Here is an 8,437-nt window from a genome sequence, read left to right on the forward strand (position 1 = left end):
GGGAAAGCTCAATGTTGTAGCAGATGCACTATCTAGGAGGCACTCTATGTTAGTCACAGTTCAGCAAAGAGTGTTGGGGTTTGAGTTTATGAAGGAGCTCTACAAGGATGATCAGGATTTCATGGAGGATTGGCTGACCTTGCAAGTCAATCCAAACAGCCCAGGGTCCAAGTTCACACTGCAAGAAGGGTATTTATTCAAGGGAAACAAACTGTGTATTCCCAGAGGCTCCTATAGGGATTTACTAATTAAAGAGGTTCACTCTAATGGTTTAGCAGGACATTTTGGGGTACAGAAGACCTTGGATATACTTCAAGACCAGTTCCATTGGCCCAGAATGGAGAGGGATGTTCAAGCCACCATCAGAAGATGCTCTACCTTTCAAAAATCAAAAAGTTCATTTCAACCAGGGGCTTATACTCCACTGCCTGTTCCAGATAAACCTTGGGAGGATATAAGCATGGATTTTATAGTGGCCTTGCCAAGAACTCAGAGAGGGAAGGATTCTATCCTGGTTGTGGTGGACAGGTTTAGTAAGATGGCCCATTTTGTGCCATGCCAGAAAACTGAAGATGCCTCAGGAGGAGCTGACTTATATTTCAAAGAAATTGTGAAGCTACATGGTGTTCCCAAAACAATTGTATCTGACAGGGACACCAAGTTTATGAGCTACTTTTGGAAGACCCTTTGGAGACTCCTCAACACCAAACTGCTCTTTAGCACCTCCCATCACCCTCAAACAGATGGGCAAACAGAGGTCACAAACCGCACTTTGGGTAGGATACTCAGGTGTATTGTGAAGAGCTCACTGAAAGATTGGGATCTCAAGCTAGCTCAGGCAGAATTTGCCTTCAACAGATCTCCTTCCTCCAGTACTGGACATAGCCCATTTGAAGTGGTATATGGAAGCAACCCTCTCATGACCATTGATCTATCCAATGTCCCAAGAGCAACAGTCAATTATGATGCAAAGAAAAGGGTAGAATAGATGAGGCACCTACATAAGTAGGTGAGGAGGCAAATTGAAAAGGCAAATGAGCAGGCTAGGAAGAACAGCAAGCCAACCAAAGGCAGGAAAGAATTCCAACCAGGTGATCTGGTGTGGGTACACATGAGGAAAGAAAGGTTCCCTGGTAAGAGAAAGAACAAGCTCATGCCAAGGGCTAATGGACCATTTGAGATAACAGAAAAGGGTAGGACAAATGCTTACAAGGTTGATCTTCTAGGAGAGTATGAGGTTCATGGAACATTTAACATTGGAGACCTCAGCCCCTACTATGACAGTGATGAAGAGAATACTAAGGATTTGAGGGCAAAGCCTCTTCCACCTAGGGAGGATGATGCAGGAGCAAGGGGATCAGGCAACCATCAAGACAATCACAAGGAGCTTGGCCTGACTAGGCTTGGGAATTACCCATATTCTCTAAAGGAACTATCCAACCAAGGGCTCCAGCTAATTTTTAGTCAACATTAAGAGTCCAAGCTACAAAATCATCCTGGAGAAGTTCCTCAAATTATTCTTAGAAGAATAGTTAATCAGGCTCACAAAGTCAGGGTCCATTCAGGGAAGAAGGCAACATTATCCTTGCTAATTCAAAGATAAGTCCTTTGTTTTTGTTTAAGTAAGTCTCATTATCTAAATAAGGATCTTGGAGGGTCATAGTAGTCCCTATAAAGTCAGGAGACAAGCAACAAGAAGGCCAAACAAGAGCTTTAAAGACCTGAGAACAGCATTGCCATTTCAGGAAACAAATAAGAATGCTTTATTGTGCTTTTCTGAACTTTTAACCAATCTGTTTTATTATCATGTTATTTCGTCCTCATTTGTGGACTTCTTGCTGTTATTTTAACTTCTTTTGTAAGGTCTTCTGAGTCATTAGATAATAGTTTAATCAAGGGCAGAGATCTCTTTGTAAACTCTATTTAAGCAGCCTGATATCCCACTCTTACAGGCAGATTTGAATGAAATGAAAACCTAAAGAGTCTACTCTCTTCAACCTGTTAACTTGTGCCTTGCTTAGTTAACAAAACTTTTAGTAACTTGTGCTTTGCTTAGTTGCTGGCCTGAGTTTAGTTTATTCTCCTTGTGCATTGCTTAGGGGATTGAATTAATCTTAGGATTCACTGTTCTTAGGAGTTCTCTGTGCTTTCCTTGAGGATAATAAGTTCAGGGTTCTATCTTCTTTTTTATGTACAAATCCTGTCAAAACCATATTAACCCCTGGTTTGGCATATCAAACCACTAGGGAGGAGGTTTCTTCATTTGGAACTTGTTGTTGTTGTTGTTGTTTGATGGTACTCTTGGCATTTGTTGTGACGGAAATAAGGTAGTTGTTCCGGTGAACAGAAATGTGGCAAATCTTACTTGGCAAGAAAATTGAGTCGGCATCCTTGATGATCCATTCATAACCTTGGGCGGAATTCTCATATTTTACCCAATGAAATTTGTGAATCAATGAATGCATATCAAGGAGATTGCTTCCTTTAATCGGTTTGTATGTTTTGTCTTTGTTGATGTGTGGGTTAAAGAGCTTTGCCAACTTAGTTATCAAGCCTCCACTAACAATAAAGGCCGCGCCATCCTTCCCATTTTCAATGTCCAACCATCTTTTGATCAATAAATGAAGAATATTGTAGTCGTTGTCGGACTTCCCATTGACATTCATGAAGGATTCAAGGTAGATAAGATCTAGCTTGGTCAAGTGATTAGCTTCTTTTCGGGCTATCAAGATATTAGCCACAAACTTATGTCAATACCTAATACCTGGATGATGAATTTATAAGGCATGACATTCCCGGAAGGTGGTCAACTCACGACCGGCAATGGCTTTCCAAAGGGGTTCGACATTAAACCCCGGAGGCTTTTTGAAGAAGCTACGATAGTCTTTAAGCCCGAATACCTCACCTAGATCACTTTTGCACATTGTCCTACTCTTGTTTTCAAAGCGAAATTCGACATATTTCCTAGCCTCAATGTTATACTCCCTCAAAGAACTTATGAATTCGAAGGTTAAGGAGGGGCAAGTTAACTCATTCATTTGAAATAGGGTAGATAACCCCATGGACATGAAAAATGACTTAGTTTGTTCAAGCACACCCAATTTATCCAAGGTATCTTGGAACACAAATTTAGTATCAATCATCTTTTTCTTAGCTAGAGATTCGAATGCAGTTCTATGCTTATTGGAAATAAAAGTTACCTCTGGAAAAAATTTCAATTGCTCAACCTCCGGGACAGTGGTAGTAACCTCACCAATAGCACCATTAGTCTCCCTAGCTTGCTCCCTTTGATGTTGAACCACTACTAATACCTTTGATGCAAGAGCTTGTTGCCTTTTGGATAAATTTGGGGCTTTTGGTGACTTGGTATTGCCATTGGTCCTTGCTATGATGATTTTCCTTTCAATTTGATATCAACAAACCTAGAATAAGCTTGAATGCTCCTTTCTTCCTCCAATTTCAATCAAATGCTCAATCAATTTGGGGTTTTCGGATTTTACCCTAACCCTAGAAATTTTGATTGAATTTGTGGAGATTTTGATGATGAATGGTCTTCTTGTTGACAAAGGAGTGATTTAAATTTGTTTAGCGCAAGTTTGCACTTGATTTTGGTGAATTTGGTTAAGAAATTTGTGTTTTTGGATGAGAGGATTGATGTTTGTAGTGAGGGAAAATGTGTTTTTGTGTTTGAAGGAGAAAATAAATGAAGAATAAAGAGTAGAAATCCCGTGTTTATGGTCTAATAGCAGGTCAGGACGGGCGGCTCCATTTGGGGTCGGGCAGATTTTCAGGCAGTGCAAAATTTGCACTCTGGGGACGTGCGTCCTGAGCTTAGGTCGAGTGGGTTCACGTCTGGGATGCTCGTCCCGAGCTGGGGACGGGCAGGTTTCTTCACAGTACATGATTTCAAGTTTTTGCCTTGCTCCAATACTCACGAGCTGAGGTCCGCTCGTGGGGATCCCTTTCCCGCACCATTTTTTTCTTCAATTCTTATGGGTTGTACTACAAAGGCTTGGATAGCCTAGGCAATTGCCTCCCCACACTTGATCATCAAACACTACACATTTTAAGCACATTAAAATCCTTCCTTCACTTGCTCTCTTGTTACACAAGTTAAACAACAAGGTATATAAAATGCTTTGCAAAAATTGAATAATGTACAAGTTAAGAGGTTAGAATATTTACAAAAGGTGGTTTAGGGAGGACTCCACCAAACTCTCCTTTTCTTGAAAGGTGTTAAGGGGGTAAAGCAAGGACGTTGTTAATGTTGCTCAACGCCTTGAAGAAGTAGTCAAATGCTTGTTCATTATCATGATGGAGGTCTTGCATGGACCTTGGCACATTGTCGTCTTCATCCATGTAGTAGTCCGAGTCAAAGAGGTGACAAGAATATATATAGCCTTGGTCTAGGGTCATACCAATGTAAGGGTTAACAAGTCCTTCAAACTCATCATCCCATAGACCACCTACTTCCCTTGCTTTTTTCCCTATGTTGGTAGAATCTTGAGTTAACAAGATCAACTCTTCTTCCTTGTTAACATGGCCAATAAGGCCTCCATCGATACTTGTCATGGGCGAGCTTTCCAAGCTCTCATTCTTGTTGTGAAAAATTCCATGCTCTATGAATAGGGCCATTTCAACATCATCAATGTCTTTCTTTCAATTGGGCGGTGTGTCTTTGCCCTTCTCTTTGATATTTCCATCTTTCACTTGTCCTTTGAATGGAGATTCCACTTTATTTTTGTCACCTTCCCGGGTATAGGGATTAACCATAAAGCATAGCTCAAGAAAGTTGAGAGTTCTCACAGTCTTATCAAGATTAAAGGTAATTGTTTCATCACCAACTTTAAGTGTGAGCATCCCTTTCTTTACATCAATCACCGCTCCGGCGGTGTGTAGGAATGGTCTTCCTAGAATGGTTGGAATGTTGGAATCTTCCTCCATGTAGTCAACAATAACAAAGTCCACCGGTATAAAAAACTTTCCAACTCTCACGGGTACGTCTTTCTATATCCCTAGTGCTTTCTTTGTTGTTCGGTCCGCCATTTGTAAGGTCATGTTAGTGCATTTGAGCTCTCCCACTCCTAGTCTTTCACATACCGAATATGGCATGACACTCACACTTGCACTTAGATCACATTGTGCCTTGTTGATTGTGGTGTCACCAATGGTACATGGAATGGAGAAGCTTCCCAGATCCTTGAGCTTAGGTGGGGAATTCCCTTGAAGAATTGCACTACTTATCTTTGTGAAGGCAATGGTTTCCAACTTCCTTATGGACTACTTCTTGGCAAGGATATCTATCATGTATTTTGCATAGGCCGGAATATGGTTGATTAGCTCCGTGAATGGTATAGAAACCTCTAGGTTCTTCACAATCTCCATGAACTTTCCAAGTTGCTCATCAAGCTTGGGCTTGGCTTGGCGACTTGGGAACGGAAGTCTAATCACGATAGGCTCTTTCTCAACTTCATTGGCCTTCTCTTCATTTCTCTTCTTTGATGAGTCATTGGTAGTTGGCTCTGCCACCTTAAGATTTCTCCTCAATGGTTCTATCACATCACTTTATTTAAAATTTTCCTCAACAATATTCTCTTCAATTGCCATCTTAGGTCCTTCCTATCTTGCACCACTCCTCAAGTGGATGGCATTGATGGTCTCATATCTTGTAGGAGGATTACCTTGGGGAGGTAATTGTCCTTTTTGTCTTTGGGAATTTGAAGAGGCCAATTGGGACACTTGAGTCTCCAACATTTTGGTGTGAGCAAGGATATTGTTGATGGTAGTGTCTTTGGCTTGGCTATCTATTTGCATTTGAGCAAAGAAATCTTGTTGGCTCTTTTGCATTTGGAGGACCGCTTTTTTAACATCAAAAGATTGGTCATTGGGTTGATTGTAAGAGGGTTGGTTTTTTTTTGAAGTATGGTCTTTGACTAGGGTTTCTCATTGGAGGTGGGGTGTATGTGGGTTGAGGATTTTGAACATTTTGGCTTTTGTATGAGAAGTTTGGGTGGAATTTGGTGTTTTTATTGTAATAGTTGGAATAAGGGGTGCCATTCTTGTATGCTTGGAAAAAATTCACTTGCTCACTTGTGCCCCTACACTCTTGTTGATCATGTCCCAAAGTTCCACATTTCTCACACACTCCATTTGGAATAGAAGATGTTGCCACCATGGCATTGATATGTTGCTTGGGTGATTGAGAAGCTTCATTGATCTTGGCTATGGCTTTCTCAAATTTCAAGTTCATTGTGTCAATATGGGCGCTTAGTTAGGCACCCAAATCGGCACTCAATTGTGTGACGGAGTCAACTTCTTGACTCCCTCCCCCAGTAGCTTTTCTTGGCCTACTATATTGATAGTTGTGAACCGCCATCTCCTCTATCTTTGCTCAAGTTTGGTTGTCATCTACCTTGATGAATATTCCATTAGAACCCATGTTGAGCACATTCCTTGAGTCTTCATACAACCCATTCCAAATTGTTGAACAAGAAACCATTCGCTTAGTTCATGATGAGGACAAGAGCGACATGTATCTTTGAATCTCTCCCAAGCCTCATATACAGACTCTTCATATCTTTTCTTGAACCCGGTGATTTGGGCTCTCAACATGTTATTCTTCTCTGGAGGATAGAACTTCTTGTAAAAGGTAAGTGCTAACTTCTTCCATGAATCAATTCCAAGAGTGGCCTTGTCTAGGCTCTTTAACCATTGCTTTGCGGCCCCGATCAAGGAAAAATGAAGTAATACCCATCGAATTTGGTCATAAGTTACCCCCGTTTGGCAAAATTGCACCACAATAGTCACAAAAAGTCTCCATGTGTAGATGAGGATCTTTATTAGGCATCCCTCCAAATTGACTTCTCTCAACTAATTTTATGAATGCGGATTTAGCAATGAAATTACCGGTCAAGTGGGGTGGTGTTGGAGTACCATTTGGTAGGTTCTCCTCGGTTGGTACGGAATGAGATGAAAATTTAGGCATTGTAGGTTGATTTTGTGGTTGGTTTTGAATTGGGTTCTCCTCTCCTTCTCTTGCAAAAGGATTGGTAAACTCAACACTATCCGATTGGATGATACTAATGTCCACAAGTTCTCCAATACCCAAACTTGTTGAAGTTCCTCTAACGGTTCTTCTAATGTTGGTCAAGGTTCTCTCAATCTCGGGATCAATAGGCAAAAGACCGCCTTGTGATCTCCAAGACATGCCAAAATTAAATAACTAGAAAACAATTAAAACTACCTTGAGGAATTTGACTTCCCCAAGGCTAAGAAAGACACAACTAAAAACAACAAATTATAACAATTTAATTGAACACCGTCCCCCCCCCCCCCCCCCGGCAACGGCGCCATTTTTTGATTCGGTCTAAACATTGTCGTCTAAGCCAATCAAAACAATATTTATAATCTCAACTAACTACTCTTAGTATAGTGGCAAGTAAAGGTCGGATTCCAAGGGATGGGTATTGTATTGATGTATCGGTTGTAGAGAGTTATGTCTTAGGGTGTCACAATTTAGGTTGAGTTTGAGGTTTGCAATCTAAACTACTTAACAATGAAATGTAAAGAAATGAAAGCAAAACAAAGCAAGTAAAGTAAATGGGAATGTAAACAATTGATATATGCAGTAGGGTGTCATGGGTTTATAGGATAATCATGGTGAAGATCATACAAACAAGTTTACATAATGCAAGCAAATTATTGTTGTAGTGGAATTGAGTTAGTTTATGTCTTACAATTCCTAAGAAGATTTGGGTCTCGGAGCCGAGTCGGTGAAGACTTTACAACACCTGCAAGTCGACTTAGTTTCTTTCTATTCAACTGTATACATGGTCTAACAAGCCTTGAGTTAGTTTATATCTTACAAGTCTTGTTGAATTGATAAGAGATTCATGCTAGGTTGTCAATCAAGCATTTCATCAAGCATAACATGTGCATAAGTTGAAAATACAACAAGCAAGCAATCATATGAAAACATATTAAATTAAATATAGATCTACCCCCACGATTAATTCCCCTAATCCCTCATTAACCCTAGCAAGGAGACTACTCACTCATGATCATGGTAAAGATGATGACGATGGATTATGCGCGGGATCTTGCTGACAATGGAGTCATCACTAGTCCGGGTCTTTTAGTCTTCCGCTGATTGTTATGACAGTTTTATTTCAGTTTTGGATTTCAGTTTTAGACGGTTGTATTTTACATTCCAGTTTTGGTTTAAGTTGTACGCACATTTAATCTTTTAAACTTAATGTATGGTTTTTTATGCTCTCCTTTGATTACTATACATCGGGTAACCGAGATGGTAGCATCTCCATGTGCTAGAGTGGTCTTAGTAAGGCACCTTCGTATATGGAGGTGTTACAAGAACAACCTAAGAATGATTCCTCGTCATGTTCGGTCTTTGCTAGAAAGAAGATGGCACAAGAAGCTT

The 8,437-nt window shown here is 40.4% G+C and overlaps 1 non-coding gene across 1 annotated transcript; it reads left to right on the top strand.

Moving 5' to 3' along the window:
* Positions 1-6,505: 6,505 nt before the first annotated feature.
* On the top strand, positions 6,506-6,612 carry LOC141645050 (small nucleolar RNA R71). Its single transcript, XR_012544644.1, has one exon. It is a non-coding gene; the product is annotated as a small nucleolar RNA R71 (small nucleolar RNA).
* The last annotated feature ends 1,825 nt before the right edge of the window (positions 6,613-8,437 follow it).

The sequence above is a fragment of the Silene latifolia genome, chromosome 2, assembly GCF_048544455.1.
Source record: "Silene latifolia isolate original U9 population chromosome 2, ASM4854445v1, whole genome shotgun sequence".
In the NCBI taxonomy this organism is placed as follows: Eukaryota; Viridiplantae; Streptophyta; class Magnoliopsida; order Caryophyllales; family Caryophyllaceae; genus Silene; species Silene latifolia.